The sequence below is a fragment of the Bombus flavifrons genome, chromosome 10 (genome assembly GCF_040668555.2).
Source record: "Bombus flavifrons isolate JBK064 chromosome 10, iyBomFlav1_principal, whole genome shotgun sequence".
NCBI lineage: Eukaryota > Metazoa > Arthropoda > Insecta > Hymenoptera > Apidae > Bombus > Bombus flavifrons.
In genome coordinates, this window is record NC_138451.1 from 13883351 (window position 1) to 13901447 (window position 18097).

General features: G+C 38.3%; 1 protein-coding gene across 15 annotated transcripts in view; it reads right to left on the reverse strand.

Moving 5' to 3' along the window:
- Window positions 1-275: 275 nt before the first annotated feature.
- Window positions 276-18097, reverse strand: part of bru3 (CUGBP Elav-like family member bruno 3) — a 561536-nt gene continuing 543714 nt past the window's right edge. For all 15 annotated transcript variants that reach the window (XM_069122357.1, XM_069122358.1, XM_069122365.1 and 12 more), the window contains one exon: window positions 276-17973. The gene's annotated coding sequence lies outside the window, so the exon portion shown is untranslated. The remainder of the gene's footprint in view (window positions 17974-18097) is intronic.

Below are 18097 nucleotides of genomic sequence, written 5' to 3' on the forward strand. Positions count from 1 at the left end.
GAATCTGATGGAACTTTATATTCGATACAACTCTAGATTTACAGAAAATAAGACATATTATATAGATAATTTTATTTAGATAGTTAACATGGTTAAAATGGATTTTTTTTCAACGATGGGAAGCATTCTCAAAAGCATTTAGATTTCTATTACTTTTATTTTCAAAAATGTATCTTACAAAAACTTTTCTGAATATAGTTTTTTTCTTATTTTTGCGGCATATATTGTATCATGTTTGAGGAATACATGCAACGATAAAATAAAAGAGACCTTCGTTTATTAATAGGAAATAATGTTTATTATACAGTGTACATATTTATTAACTTCATTTATTTTATTTCTGTTATAAATTTTATATTAATAATTATATTATGCTTTGCCGAGCGACGAATGCCTTGATCAGTGTGCGCTTAATCTATAACAATCTCCGTAAAAAGTATAGAAACTTCTGCTTTTTATTTTGTTCGTTTGTTTGTTTTCGATTCGTTCCCACCCTTAATCCCTCGTTCCAACACCGATTCTTCCCCCCAACATTGATTACCGTGAGTTTATACCACCAAAGAGTATCGCCAAAATATGTTGCGCTGAAAACGGCATAATCGTTCGGCATATACAAATAATAGTACTGTCGAAGTTAAAGTAATTGGCGGGTTATTTATTTTTCTTTTGTTCACTTTTTCCGGTTTCGCCATTTCCTGGGAAATGGCGCGCCGCCGCCCTCGCGCCGTTTGTGGCCGCGTGATCATTTTTTTTCTCAAAATTTTCTTCCCTTGAAATACTTCACCCTAGGATTAGTATCTGTTATCAATTATTTTTATAATATGCGTAATAATATAAATAATGTTGTTAATATAGCTATAATGATTACCGTTTCTTTAATGGTAAACTATCTGAATGGTACATTTTTTCTGCTAATGGCCATGTCCGTTATAGCTAATTATGTAGTCTGTATGCGAGCTTCGAATGGGATAAGGTACGTCGTACACAGAACTTTTCGGCTCGGCGTAGTTTTTTTTTTTTTTCTTGTTGTTAACGTAAGAAAAAACGAAGAGACTAAACCAAGGATAAGAAAAGAACTATTTGACAAATACAGGAACACGTTTGTGGCGCGAAAATGCGAACGTCGAGGAACCTTTCTTCGTTTATCGATTCGTGACTGTTTCTTCATCGCGGTTATTGTTCTCTTTTTTCTCCTTAGAATAGATCTGATCGATTACATTGATCGAATCGATAGCGATAAAAATCAAATATACAGGAACGTCTTCCGCTCACAAATATGTACTTTCGCTGTGACTTTGAAAAGTAACGTCGTAAATAAGGAGCGTGGAAGCTTTGCATGCCGAGGAATAAAAGAAAAAAAGGAACTGTTATCAACGACACGCAAAACTACTTTATTATTCACGATACTCGACGAAACGTAGGTTCCCTCGAAGTACGCTAAAAAATTTTCACTCCCATTCGCTCAGTCCCTTTCGCTCGGTCACGTTTTCTCTCTTTCTCTCTCTCTCTCTCTCTCTGCTTTCTCTCTCTCTCTCTCTTTCTCTGCTCTCTCTCTCTCTCTCTCTCTTTATCTCGCTCTCCCTTCTTCTCATTCTCTCTTCTACTTCTCGCACACGTCACCGTGTTCTAGTCTTGATATATAAATGTACGACGTTAAATACGTGTCATCCAGATTTTATGTTGGCATGTGTGTGTGTATGTGTGTGTGTGTGTGTATGCGTGTGCGCGTGTGTGTCTGTCAGTGAAATTTCATACTTTTTTATTCTCGCTTGCATGAATGTATGTATCTAGCTTCCTAACATAAGTGTTAAGTATAATTATTTTTTATTTTATATAATATATTAGTTTTTTTCTTGTTATAATAATAATAATAATAATCATCATCATCCGATAATAATCATAATCGATAACCATAATAATAGCAATAATAATATTAACCATCATCACCGTCGTGATCATAATCGCGATGATGCCGTTAATTTGTCATATCGATATACATTACATATTTATATTACACGTTGCTTATGAAAATAATAATCCAAACTGGCGTATCTTCCGTTTACGCTGTTTTCCACGTTTTTCCCATCTCCACGTTTTCTCCGCTCATCCCCTTATTTATTAACCGCTCTCCTCTCCTTTCCCCCATCGCCCGTTGCCATTCTCGCCCTTTTCCCATTTTTTCTTTCTTTTATCATAGACTTTTACAATAACAATTCTAGCGCCGGTAGAAACGGCCGAACCGCAACGAGTTTTTGAGACAGGACTCGAAAACCATCAACCAATCGCATCGCGATTCGATATAACTTTATTTTACACCGACTTTACATCCTTGCCGTGAAATTTATTAACATTCGTAACCCCACGACCTTCACCGTTCTTCGCGTATGTTTTAAAATTTTACCGACCACCCGCTACGGCTACGAAGACAATCTAAAAGACGTACTACTATTTACAATCGTGACAAGAGTCTGGTTCAACGTTCTTCCGCGCCTCATTTCGCTACCTCTATCACTGTGACGTTATTCGTCGTTATATCTGATGCATACGTTTCTCAAGGGAAAGGAAAATCGTTTCAATGTCGTTCGTTCTTTGCGAATCAATATCGAATTATTTTATTACGAAACAATATCTTTTTTCATTATCGTGCCGTACTTGTCTTCGAAGCCTCAGCAAGTCGTATCAACCTTCTCGTTTAATTTTTCATGTCTAAATACATATACAATATCGAAATATTTCTACAACCGCGTGTCCTATCATTGTTTCGCCTATGCATTCGTAAAATTTGTCGCGCTGATATGCTAAAACACTCCTTCCCTCTTATCATACTACCATTATAAATTATTTGTTATATACGTCGCGTCGCTTCGATTTTCTGTTTGCCACTTTTCATTTGTTCGCCTCGCAGGCTTCCCAAAGGTTATCTCCTTTCTTTTACTTCAATCACTCGTCCACTCACTTGCATACAATGATCTGTTCTTTCGTCGTGTATGTTTCTTTTGCAGTAATACGGTAACCTCTGTTCGACACTATAAGCACAATTATTAGCGTCGGCAATAGCGACAAGAATAATAATATGACAAAATTAATAAGAATAACGATATTACTGATCATCAAAGATAATAATGATAATGATAATGACGATGATAATGATAATGATAATGACAATGACAATGACAATGACAATGACAATGACAATGACGAGGATAATAATATTAATAATAATGGCAATAGTAATCAATAATCAATAGCAATGATTTAACAATATTATCGGTAATAATAAATTTATGATACGACGAAATTTATAAATCGAGTCTCATATTATATCATTAGCAAAGATTAATACTGTCGCACTTATGATAAATAGATCGCACTATGTCCGCCTTTTTTCCCAATTGATTTACGATATCTGGAAAATTGATTCGACCAATCAACCGCACGTTGCTGTGTACGTTGATTGCGTATTCTTCGCTTCTTCTTTCAGCATTTCCCCTATCTTACAACGTTCTAATCTCCATCTCGTTCGAATACAGAATCCACGTGAATATCCTTTAGTTTATTCGTCTTAGAAGATTTATTCTCGCATGATCGAAATCGCAAATAATCACAGTAGTTTAAATAATCGAATAAATAATGAAATTCGTTCGTTCGATGGATCAGATAATCTCGTCTGAAACGCGCGTGTATCAACGTAATAGACGCGCTTACGAAAAAAAAAGAAAGAGAGGAATAACAGTCTACCAACCGAATCTGAAACGGTTCGCGAATTATTTATTTTCGAAGAATGCGATTAATATGTAGCGGCAATTTCTAAGTAAAAATTATCGCGGGCCATCGAGGGCGAGACTCGTCGTCAAGGGGAAAAAAGAGGAGAACGTTTCATGAGACGTCCCACACGTACTGCGAACGTTTTTATTATTTCCATGCACTATATAGTTAGTACTTCGCTATGTAGGACATTACTGTGTGCACCAACATATACGCACACCCTGTGTCGTGTAATTTTGTTCTCTTTTATGTACAAATCCATTCGGGCCCAGGCAGACGTCGACGAATTTTCGGAATCGCGAAGTATCGTTCTGGACCATAAGATTCACCACACTCGTACCCGTAGGGAAAGAGAATTTATATCCTACTTCCGGCGATCCCGAAGACCTCGAGGTCCGCACAATTTGGCCGAGGAAAAAAACTTGCATTGTATATCGGTGTTTGATTATACTACGCAACGTTTTTGGGCCCCGGATGCGAAAGAACGGCCAGGGCCGCCGATTACAAAACTTTTTTTTTTTTTTTTTTTCGTATGTCACCCCGAAATCAACAATAAAACTGATTTCACTTTTTACGATCTGTATAATATGTCCCTTCTCTGAAGGCAAGAGTATATTTCATTTGCGTGCGTGCGCGCGTGTGAACGTGTAAGTGTAGTATACAAATGTATGTATATATGTGTATTCGAGTTACTTTATCGAGGTATACGCGCGTGTACGTGTACATACGCGTACCCGTTTACATAACGGTATTCTCTTGGTTACTCGTGTGCTTATGTCTTTTTTTTTTTTTCTTTCTTTTGTTTTAGCATGTACTCGGTTCGCCTTCGCACCTCTCGCATCAACCCTCGATTCGTTCCCTATATTTAATATGTAAAAATATACAGGTTAGGTTATAGCCGTAAATACAGTTAAAAAATTCTACATTTTTTAGCCTCGAGCACGGGATGCAGTCAATGTCGCCTTCAAAAATGATCCAGCGGTCGGATAACCGAACCTTAACCCGAGAACGCGAGTGAAACGTCATGCCTGACATCGCCGATCGGATATCTTGCTCGATACATCGGAATACTCTCGCAGTCGTATATCTCTCTTCGGGAGCGCGCGCATCTCCCTTTGCGCAGTTAGAAAGTGTAGAAACCTTTTTAAAAGCGCTAAATCAACGGTATACTTTCGCTACTTTTGCCTATCGAATGAAATCAATATACGACTGCTTGATATTCGATTACTACCTGTCGTAGTTTACTACGAGTCAACTTAAAGCAAAATGTTCCACCTTGTTTTATTTACGATGCATTTTGTAATATCGATGGCGATCAATAACGTTACCGAGGAGAATTTTCTATACTTCGATCTTGACTAGAAACTTGATACTTTTTCTTTCTCTACGCGTCACGGTTTCTAACTAACAATAAGTAGACGCAAACTCTGCAAATTCTAAATTGTACGGTCATCGAGATCTCTGCGAGCGAGTTGTATAAGTCAGTCTCAAAATTAGTTGCACACCTTCGTGGTACGTAAAACTTTGTCGTATTTCTGCACAACGAACGACAGCTGCTTGATATACGGGTACCCTATATACGTCGAACGTATTTTCGTTCTTAAACCTGCCACGAGTTTTTGAGAAAGAAGCTAGTGAAAACGATCTATAATAATTAATACAAAGATCGCTGCGCGCTCTAATCACGTTCAATTTTTTGCAGCCGTTAAAAAACTATCAGGCAAACACGTAACGAAATTCCATATTTTTTTCTGGACGGTACGTTCTGGGCGTGACTATTCCTCCTTTCCTTAGGCAGTTGCTAATTCTTAACTACATTACACGTATCTCTGGCAACTGTCGTTAATTCACTTCTAAACACCAAACAAACGTCTGCAACAATATTCAAGGCGTCTCAATCCTTTGTTCGGTGTTTCCATTTTTGAAGCAACTGACATCACAAATGGAATCAATCGTGTTTCGCCAATAGAGTTTCGAATCTCGAATCCACGATTCGTAACATGCCGAACCTAGTTCAAATTTAATCCAAGCCATAAATGGAAAATCAATCGCGTTTCGCCGATTCTTCGCACCGACTTCATATTTTTCAAAGGGATTTTGCACGATAATTAAGCCAGTCATATTTATACAAATGATAGGAACGAAAACGTATTTGTATGTGTAGTTTAATAAGCCGAGGAGCGGCGCGTCGTCTCGATGACGAAACGGCCGACATCAACGCGTGTAGTTTAATGGCAAAACATTGTGAAAATTGACAACGTACATGTACAACTTCGTGTTAAAAGAAAACGTTTTTTATCCATAAATATATGTATAACAAGGTACTATAGATTGTCCATTGTTTAAGAATCAAACGCAGAACTTGCAACTTTTCTAATCGAAATATTATGCTGAAACTTATAACGTTCTCGGAGATAACTATCTAACTTATAAAAATTTATCTAGTTTATATATATATATATATATGTACATATATATACCATGCTCGTCAAAAGAACTGTCATCACTCTCGAAAGAAAAGCAACTAAAACAGAATATTGAAAAACTACGCTGCGATCCGATATCGTTTACGAAATTTTGATCGAAGAGTAATATTTTTTACCAACCTTTCTTTAACCATGAAAAGCAACGATCAAAAAATTCAAGTAAAATTCTACCTTGAACTCACTTCAGAATTTACTTCGACCGGTGATTTGAACGCGATTCGCTACCGTTTCGTGCGAAAGAGCCACTTGTTAGCCAACTGTTGCATTCTGAGCAGGCGCCGAAGGGGCACATTATAATTTGCCAGAACCGAGCCACTCCCTTATCAACCTTCTTCTTCTACTAATTCTCAAAACATTCGAACGATCGATAAGAATTAATTGAGATTTTTCGGAGATTTCGAAGATCTGCAAGAAATCCGTTATCTTCGTTTACAACAACCAAGGAAAGCAATTGGAATGAAACGATACAGATATTTTTAAATGATATACATACATGTATAGTTATAGATACGAAGTGCGTTAGGAAAATAACGAGACTTAACTTTCATCTTCGTAATTGGTAGAAATTTGTGAAAGTCAAACACTACCTACGAAAGAGATTTCGGTTCATTAACTCGAATAATTAGAACTGCAGATAGTGTCAACGCCTTGTTAACTGGTCAGAATTCCGTTTTGCTAATTGGCTATCGCTATCTCCAATATTTCGTGGAAACACTCCGTTCAATTACGATCTTTAGAGGCTTGATATTTCGTACGCGGTATCGAATATTGTTGTTTCACTCTTTATTTCTATTTGTTTTGCCGATTTTCGCCGATTTCACCGATGCCTCGGACGAAAAACGTACAACGAAATGCACGGATAGAATTTTTTGCTAATTCGTTGCTCTTCAAATTGAAATTAAAGATCGAAATAATCATTTTGAGATTTCTGGTAATATTAAAAAAAAAAAACCCGTAATTCGCTGCTCAAGTATAAAAAATTAATTCTCATTATTTTGTTGACTCACCTCGTACTTACTTACTGACAAAAATTCTTTCTACGTCCTAATATTGTCATTGTCGTAACATTTGATTCCTGTTAGAAGTGAAAATTGATTTGGAAGATTCATCGTTGGCACAATATATTGTATATTTCGTAGATGCTGCCCCCTAAACACCAACCAAAACGAATATAATTGAATTCGAACGTGTTAAAATCACTCGAGATTCGACTATCAAAGTTCTCGATTCGGTACAATTATATTATGCCCCAACTTTACCAGAAATAATTTTGGCCGAATCTTGGAAAATCGGAATACTTGTTCGAACGCTATATGATCCATAGCATCTTAATTATCGATGCAAAGAACGAGAGCCGGTATGACCACAACAGGTGTCCAATACGATAAAAAGTTGGAGCAAAAATAGGAGAAGCTTTTAAAATGATGACGAGACTAATATCCGGATCGTGTCGTAAAAATCGAGGCAAAGGATCGAGCAGCAAAAGTTACTCGAGGTTTCACTGTTGCCCTAAATTTGTTTTCATGCTTGTTGAGATCCATCGTAATTCAAGTAATGTCTCGGTATCTACCCGCGCGTGGCTTCTTACAAGAAGTATGCTTTTTCGGTTTACATTTAATTTTAGAGTCGACTTTCAATCATTATATACGTATGTGTATATATAATATATATATTTATATAATATATTTTTTTTTATTTCGTATATTATTTCGACCTTACGCGCTAGGAGTTAGAGTTAAAAACTTATCGTTTGGCGATTAATTATTTAAAATATGTTCTGTCTGTTAATAACTTTTAGTGTTTCGCTCTTTCTTTCCCTTTCTCTCCCACCCTTTCTCTCGATTTCTGTCACTCGACCCACCTCAACGTGTTTAATTATTTCCTAAATCAATCATATACGCGCGCGATATATAATATTTTCAAATCTCTTCCACCCACACTGCACTATTAATGCTTTCCGTGCGTTTCTTCCCCGCTTCCTTCCCTGGTATAAGTGATTATAGTGCATACTTTTATTATACTTATTTTTGTTTATAACCTTATTTGGTAGCGATAACTATAGTAACTGTTTATGCATATCATTCGCTTATACGCATAGATGGCACGCTATATAAAACTATGCTATATGCAAATTTTTTTTCTTCTCAAACTTCTAATTTAAACGTTTTTCACGGGACTCGCACGTGTATACACGTGTATCTTCGTATATACGCATCTACGATGTATAGTTATGCATGCGTATAGGCGTACGCGTCTATATACCTACGCGTTTCGCTCTTGTTCGCGTCCCTCGCGACAATTCATCATGCCACTCTTTCAACCTGTTTTTCTTTCCTAGGTGGTCTAATTACATACTTTCTAAATGCAAGATTTGTAGCGACTTCCTAAGGTCGATTCGTGACGTACAGCCATTTGGGTGGCGGTAAGGTGTCTTTATCGCCCGAATTGTTCGACCACCAAAAATTCACACAGTATCGCGATCCCTCGATACGCTCCGTGTAGTCGACACTGTCTTAGAGTTTAGCGAGCGTCAACGAAAAGAAAATTTTCGTACGTATTTTACGACCACATCGAATTTTCCGAGGAATATGTTGTGGTGTCCGAAAATTCGTTTGGAAAATCGTTCCTGACCGATTCCGTTCGTCCATTACATCCACCATTTCATACGTTCTCTCGCGGTCTCTTTTCGCTTTTTCTTCTTTATTACTTATTACGGACTATTGTCACGAACGACCGCGAACGACACAAGTTTCTCCGCACTCATCCATGCTCTGATACTAATGGCTATATAATTGCCCGCGCGAGGAACGGAAAGAAAAGACTGATCTTCGACTGTTCTTTCTTTTCCAAATGGAACACGATCACCGACTCAACCGACGCCACGAATCGACGATTCGTAACGTGCCAAATTTCGTTCCTACAATTCGTGTACGTTCTTCTTATACGTTGTCAATTATTACTTAATAATCGTTCGCTTTTTTCTTTATTTACTCGTTTCTACATGTTTTAGTCACGCGATACGTTTACACGACGTGTATACATATTGTGACACGACGTTCCAATCGCGGTCGGTCTCGAACAAATACCAATACATCGAGTCCTGACTAAATAAACAAAAAAAAAAAAACAAAAAAAAAAAAGAAAAAAAAAAGAAAAAAGAGAGAGAGAGAGACTTCGATGCGTTCGAAAGAAAAGGTCACCGCATCGTTTAACGATATCGATTACGTGTGGTTCGAACGTCTACAGTGATTTATAAGAGCGACAAGCAATAACATTGTTTAATATTAATTTTTACGTATCCCGTAGACCGAGACGCACAGCTTTCTTTAATCGAACGTTGTATGTGCTTCGAAACATTGTCAATCAGAATTTGCAGAAGAACAACAGAATTTCAGAAAAACAATCGCCCTATCAACGCGAAGGGGAGATGTTCTGGAAAGAGTTGGAAGTGTTGTTCGCATTGTCCCCGCGTTTCTCAACGATAACGAATGTACGCGAAAGTACATAATATGTACGTCGAACCATGATTGAAACAAGGGGCGATCAAACCTCGAGGATTTTGCATCTTTTCAATTCCGTCTTTTCGCACGGAGGAAGAAGACTCTTTGCGTTCATTGATCTCGCGTATTCGAAAAGAAAAACTCAGCGACTGTTTCAAGCTCGATAAATGTGAATTCGTCGTTGAATTCCCATATCTTCTGTGGATAATTCAACCATATTCGGAACTATTCGCTCGTTGTCATTTACACGACAAAAAGCCTTATTCTTCTGCACGGGTTTCCTTGCGTGATTCCACGTACGTCGTTGGTCCAAGACGGGTACCATGAAATGTTTAGTGAAAACGTTTTGATAAAAACGGTAACGCAAACGGTGCTTTCGTATAGTATCACACTAATCTAAACGTTTTATATTCGCCTAAGAAATTTCTTGCATACCGAACGGCAGAACTAGGAAACGCATTGTTTCGTCAGAAAGTGTGATTGGTCCCGGATAGTCGATCGAAATGTGGCCGGGTAAATATACAAGATACTGTGATTTATTCTGTTCTTTTTCTTTTGATTCTCGTACCTACGACTCGAACGAATATCCTACGTAATTTTGGTTGACCAACGACTACAACAATCGTGTGTCCGATCCTAAACATTAATACAGTCGCAATGAAAAGACATCGATTTGGTACGTTAGAAAAAACCGAATTTTTTTCTTCGCATTGTTCTCGCGATAACGCATAAGCGTACCTGAAGGAATTGACATCGGTCGGCTTGAACTTGTTTGAAATAACGCCGATTCTTACATTTTATTTTAATTACGTTCTTTTTTTTTTTTTTAATTTTTATTCTTCTTTTAATCATTAAGTAACTGCAAATCTAATGTTTTTAAGTACAATCTCAACTAATTCTCTAATTTGCTCCACTTCTTTATCTGGCGTACGCGCGCGCGCGCGCATGAAAATGTTGGAGAAAGCAATTACGTTTTCTTGTTAGTCTGGTGAAAAGAGTATAAAGGAATGGAAAGGATGTAGGAAAGGAAAGGAAAGGAAAGGAAAGGAAGAACGAGCTTGTGACTCGCCTGACGCTTCGATGATTAACGTGATTTTGACGATTCGTGCATGGTTCCTCTCGTCACCCGCGTTTGATATGAAACTATGTTCGGTTGGCTTATCTTAAAATATATTTTAAAATCGATAAGAACAATCAATCTTCTTCGTAGCAGAAGCTATAACAAAATTAATTTTTCTTCGTAATATTCGTACAGCTGTTACTTTAAATACTCCATAATGTAAGCTTTATCATCGTAGAATATCATCATAGAACGCGGGGTTTAAGAGTACTGGTACATAGAGTCTATTCAAAATCGTAACGACGGTGATGGCCATGAAATTCGTGTCCGGAAATCTGTAAGTCTTTAATAATCGCGCTTAAAGCCTACGATGAGACCTATCTAGTTTAATATTTATGTAGATAAAGATAATATGATTAGGTGAATGCTTAGCTCTGCTCGCCTCCCATATTATAACGTATGTTACAGTTCACGTGTAAGTGTTATTACGTATGTATCGAGTGTGTACGGTAACCACGCGCGAATATGTGCACAAGTTCTACACGAGTGTATTTTACGTCGTGTACGCATCAAGCGGTACTTATAGGTTCTTACGTGTGTGCGTGTGCGTGCGTACGTGCGTGCGTGTATGTGTGCGTGTGCCTGCGTGTGCCTGTGTGTGCGTGTGTGTGCGTGTGTGTGCGTGTGCGCGTGCGCGTGTGTGCGTGCGTGTATGTGAACGCGTATCGATGTGTAAACGGTGTAAACGTGTATTTATTTTGTTGCTAGTTCTTTACAAGTTATGCAAATAATTGCAAAAACATACCCTGTTTCCTAGTATCACCGACACCACGGCTACCGGATATCAGGTCGCGGCGCGCGTGACTTGAATCCAATGTAATTCCACGTAAAATTTTGGATCGATGAACGCGGTATAGCAGTGTCGAGAGGGTTGATAATTTTGGCTGTTTCGTGTGCGAGTACGGTGGTAAATGGTAGTATGCTTATATGTAGTGTTTGATCATTATTATTATTATTAAAGTTAGTTATATATTCGAGAGTGGAGGATATTCGTTCCCGTTTTCCATCGAATCTTCGTGCGTGTCTCCGTGGCTACCATAAAAATTCCAGGAAATTTCGTATCGACGATGATAAGTCACGGTCGGCCGTTGCGATAACGATCGTCGATAACGATTCGTCGGAACGAATAAAATCGCGGAGATACTGCGCGCCGTTTGTATCCCATATTTTTCTTCTTCCTTTCTTCTCTCCCGTTTCACGAAAGCTTTCCGTGTAATTTTTATGGTCGACAATACTATCGGACAACGACGACCACGAGTACCGATTTCGTATTTCTAAAAAATTTCAGCGGCAAAGTTTGCGACTCGAGAATTTGTTAAAGAGAATCCTTAGGTTCGGTAAAACTGAGATCGGCAGAAAATTCGATACCCGAGTACGTCGTTAGGACGCTTGAATTTTCGCGAGTACGTCGCTTCCCGAGTAGCATTCGGAACGTTAATTAGCGAGCAGCGAATTCGTCTCAGCATTACATCACGTCATTGTAAAAATAAATTCGAAGCTGATCCTCACAGATTACTATTATCATTATTTTTCTTCTTGTCCTTAGAGCTAAGAATATTTTTTTCTCTTTCTCTCCTCTCCCGTAAGTCTCATTTATTCCATAGCAAGATGCATACTACTTCGGTTGTAGCAAAAACTTTGTTGGATAAAATAGTTGTATTTGTTTTTTGGTTTGTTTACAATTGTCGTTACCTTCGTATTTATACATTTATATATGTATACATTTATATTTATATGAATTTATACCTATTATTAGGGTGTTTTTATTAGAGTAGGTTGAATACCTTGATATTCGCTATTAAGTATTGTTAAACATTAAAAAGCTTAGATCGTAGTGATATAATCAGTTGGTACTTGCATACAAGCTTTTACCAGTATACGTGTCTTTTCCTTCTTCTTACCCTCCCTTCCTTTTTGTATCTGTGTCCGCGCGCGTGCGCATGATTCTTTGTGTCTGTGTGCGTGTCACTATATTCGATCACTTCGGTGGTGTCTACCTTCCTTCCTCTACATCGCATCGTACGACTACGTGTGTAACTCTCTTCCACTTAAAACGCGTTCGAGTTAACTAAATACGTTGAAATTGGCAACCGAATCGATTCAATTTTGTCGCCTTACGCGATTCGATACGGTGTGATTCGTGTAGAGAGTACGAAAACGGACCAACACGAAGTCCAAAGGTACAAAACCATACGGACAACGAATGTGACGTATATAAATGGGAAACGACATCCGAGCAGTTGGCGTGGCGAAATTAAAAGTGACTCGATAGGTTTTCGTTACATCGAAAATTATTGAACGAAACGAAGAAACGTGGGAAATTGTTGGCGCGTACGTTTATGGAACGGTCGAACAGATAAAACGGACGATAGGAGCTCGTGTCCGTGGTATACGCCTACTAATAGCGGTGGCACTAATAGCTAATGCTATATCGAAAATGGAATGCGTTGATTTGATTTTAGCAGAGAGATGAATGGACTGGTCTGCGGAATAGGAAACTCGTAGACAAGTATCTAGCCGTAGCCCAATTCGCTCAGCTTGTCCGCTAATCGTCTTTGCCGGACGTGTACCGAGAGACGTGCACGATGCCATGAGAAATGAAACGCCGATCTATAGGACGTACCACTGCGTTGCAGACCTTCCTCACGAGCCCTGTATGCTCGCGATGCACGCATTCGCCTAATTATGTTTACGATCGTGCCGCTTACGCGATTCCATCAACGCTCGCGTACGCGTACTCAGAGGCCTACCGATCGCGCGATTGCTCTTACGGTCTGTGATTGGACCTCGGATTGGCAAACATATGGTTGCGTTAATTCCCAGTTCCTTCTCTTATATTTACCTTCGCCTTCGTGAACACATATTTCGGATTAGTTTGTTTAGCAAATTTGATTTGTGATCAGCCGGGTCTGTTACACGCGTTCCTGAGTTTCATCTCTACGGCCGATTCCCGAGTATCGCGATGCCTTTCCGCGTCGAATTCCTATCGAAACGCCGTCCAAAGAAGATCTCACTGGCAATCTCATTGTTATCATCGTCGTTAGATATCGTTTCGTCGTGTTCGTTTTCCGTTGTGCATCGGTACAACGTCGCAAAGATGCTCCTCACACAACATTTTTCGTGACGTTCTTTCAGCATCGATGAATCTACGCCCGCGCTTTCGATACATCAGTCTATACATATATACATACATACATATATATGTGTGTATATATAGAAAATATATATTTATGTATATATGCCTTTAGACGAATTCAGTATTCCTAAAACTGACAAGAATATATACGTATATGCGTTTATCGCGTAGTATAAATTATGTATACGTCTTATAAAGTATTGTTGTAAGTAATTTATTTTTATTATTGTTATCATTGTTATTAGTATTATTGGTTACTGTTATTTATCAGTATTAATTGTTTTTATATATATATATATATATGCGTATGCTAGTATAATAATATTTTATATCATCAATAACTAGCAAGCCATTCGAGCTCGTCATCGGAGGATAGTTTACAGCACACCCCTCTGTTTTAGTTTTAGTTCCGCAAGTACTTACTTTTACGCGCTACCACGTTCACGCGTGTGAACCACATACACGTATGTACCACGCCTTCGCATTAACTATGTATAGTAAATTTCGTACGTGTATGTGTGTGTATGTATAGATAAATGAAGTATAATAAGTAGTGTTCTTTTGCAATGATTCGTTTTCGTGTGCGAGTGTACGAACAGGCAACGTACTTTATGAACAGATGGAAAAGCAAGGGAAAGGGTTGCCTGCCCCTAAACTATAAGTACAGTATTTATACGTGCATATATAAATATAGAAATAAATATACGCATGCACACGTACGCGTACTTAGGTTACACATCTACGCGTGCTCGTATATTATTTTATATATTTATGTATATTTCTTTGTAGCATTTGTTATATTTATTTAAATAGCGTATAAATTTGAGATAGCTTTTAGTCGTGTCATAAATTGCGCCAGACTATAGCCGGTCCTCCCATTCCCTGTCCTTCGAAGTAATAATTTATTTCATGTTGATTTAGCTAAACTATAATAATTTACTAAGTCTCTAGTTTTTTTCTTTCAATCAATCAATATATATATATATATATTTATATATTTATATATTTATATATTCATTTATTTATTCATTCATTTTATTTATATTATATTTCATATTTATAATATTTATATTTATATATTTATATACTCCTTCTTTAATAATTCATATTTATATATTTATATATAGAATAGTTGTTGGTACTTTGGTTGATTATTTCTGCTAGATCAGAGTTTTCTTCTCCGTTCCATCGCTCGCCTACGCTAGTTTTCCAGCGTGCTTTATGTATTTGATTTCGTTCTAATGACCCCCATTTTTCCTCCACTAACATCAATGCTCCGTCGCTGCTTCTTTACATGTGGCTTCCGCCCAGAATCGTATAAATCGAAGCTTGCGCGAAACTCTGTGATTCGACCGGGCATCGCTCGCTAAATGTCCAAATGTTTTATTTATCGTGCTTAAAAAAATATTCAATGTTCACATGAATATCGTCCGTTGCTAATCACATCGGTAGCCACAAATTTTGTGAACTCATACCAATGTAAGTACTTGCTGCCTGCTGTACTGTTCGATTTGCCCGGTGCAAACAATCCCTTAAAATCTCCCTAATCGTTCGTAATGAGGTATAAAACTGAATCGCGATAACAAGAAAGGCTAACGAAAACAAACAAGGAACAATACGTTCGAAAACAATGCCCAAATATCAATATATACGCACGTATATTCGAGATATTTGTCGTATAAAATAAATTTGATACGTAAAACGCGACGCGTTTGGTCGCAATTCTCAGGAACAACGTACTCCGATAAAATAAAGAAATTATATCCTCAGCTTGTCGTTAGCGAAATTATTCTAAAATGAAATTGCACTTGGTTTACCTGGAAACCTTTCGGAACAATAAATACTTTATCACCTAAATAGATTCGTTTAAATAGTCACTTTGGTTTAGAAAAGAAAATCTATGCATCGCTTTACGCGAAACGTCTTAAAATTAAGGCAAATAGTAAATAAATATTTTATGAGAAAACGCGTAAATTATTTCCGCCTCCCCACCCCCCCCCGCCCACCACCATTATGCTGAGTATAAAAATGACTAGACGTAGACTAGGTAAATAAAATAAAAAAGTAAAGCTCATTGCGTTCAGCTGGTTCAGACGATCTACTATTTCTTCCGCGTTTCCTCCTCTCTCCCCCATCATCGAATGGACAGAAAGATTCTGCGCGAGATGGACTCGATCTTGTTAACGTTGTCGTCGTCGTCATCGTAGTAGTTTTCACCCTTTTGTTACTTTTGTTTTGTTTGGATAATCACAGCCTGGTTGACATTTCTCGGGCGATGCGTGACCGGTCAGTCAAACAAGAACGATTTTATGAATCGTCGAGCCATGAGAATGAACAACAACAGGATCCCGATCTTTTTTGGATCGCGAAGCGTAATGTGATCAGGTTGAACGATCCTTCGTTAAAAAAGGAACCCCGATGGATATAATTTCGGCCGGAAATTCGTTCGCACTTTTCGCTTAACGATCTAATCGTACTCTTAATAATGATGATCATAATATAATAATGACGATGATGATAAAGGGGTAATAATAATAATAAATACTACGTTGGGTGAACGAGCGCCGTGGCGCGGACGACCGGACTTCGAAATGACTTCACTTTGACACGGCACTAACGATCCCTTTAAATTGTCTCGTATATAAAATCTACGGCGCGACGTACATACCTACGCCTTTGATAATCTTAACATAAGAAGAACCGATAACCCGCGAGTGTTGGGTCGGCACTGATTCATACATGTAGATACGTGTGTAAGTAGATGCGTGATGTGTGAGCTGTATGCGCGTGTTGTGCACGTGTGCGTGTGTCCGCGCGTGTATGTGCGTCGTTTGTATATATACCAGTGTAAATGTATGTAAATGCGTGTTCCATGTTCGGATTCGTAGTTTTCGTTTTAGAAATTTGTTCTTCTTTCTAGACGTTGCGTGAGACGAGCACCCTGTATACGTGATTGACAAATTTGCGTTAGGAGAGACCGCGAGCACTGTGCCGTCGGTCCTGCCCGAAGACCACTAAACATAGTAAACGATCCTAACGACGTTGCTATATACGTGGTACGTATAATACGGTGATGACGCGTTCGCATACCGAACACACGACATCCAAACGGATTCGACGGTTTAACTGCGTTTTCAAATGAAAATTGGCAAAGTTGTTCGTAAACGAATAAGGAATTCAACCGATACACACACTGTATTTCTTGTTTTCTAGAGAATCTGAAGAGGTACTTTCTTTGGTATCGTATGGGTCGAATCGCAGTAATAGTTAACTTTTTTCAACAGTCGGTCGGCTACAATCGCCATGCCGTTTCGTCAGGAACTAAGAGTATTCTTTGGTTAGTGCTGGAAAGTCACCCGTCTTGAACGTTCACCGTGATTATCAAACTATATAGGAGATAGTGTGTCGTCGGAACGATAACCTGGTCGAGAGGCTCTAGGCTCTCGATATCTACTACTTCCCGGATGATCGGATCTTCAAAATCGTATTAGGATTAGAATGTCTTGTTGTAAGACGCGTATCGAATAATTGTTCGTATCTCGATACGAATCCTCGTTTGGCAGTAGGGATCGAGAGTGAAGAACGGAAAAATGTATAAAATAGAATAAGATGTAGGAAAATAGAAAGAACTGGATGAAAAAGATCGATGCGTTCTCCGTTCTTAGTAAAGAATTTGTCGTATCCGAGCATCCGAGAAATCGTTTGAAGCGTGAATCCTACTCGCGTTTCGTTTCTCGGACTGGGTTCAGTGCTGGACATCCAATGTTTCATTAGCATCAGCCTGCCTCTTCGTCCTCGCCGCGTGGTTGCCGGCGAAGTCAATCTACTGACTTCTAATTTTTATACTCTAATTAAATTATCTAACTAGTATACTAGATTATTATAGTGGAGAGCGTTGTAACGGTGATTCAAACTCATCACTTCTGATCGTCGAGCGTTCAATAAGCCCGTGTTCTTGTACGACATCTGTAATTAGAAAGGGTCCATACTATTTAACCATCGTCGATACATTATGAGTTCATATTCGTTGTATGCGAAAGAGGATCTTTTTACGGTAATCTATCAGTCTAAAATCTAACAATCTGAATAT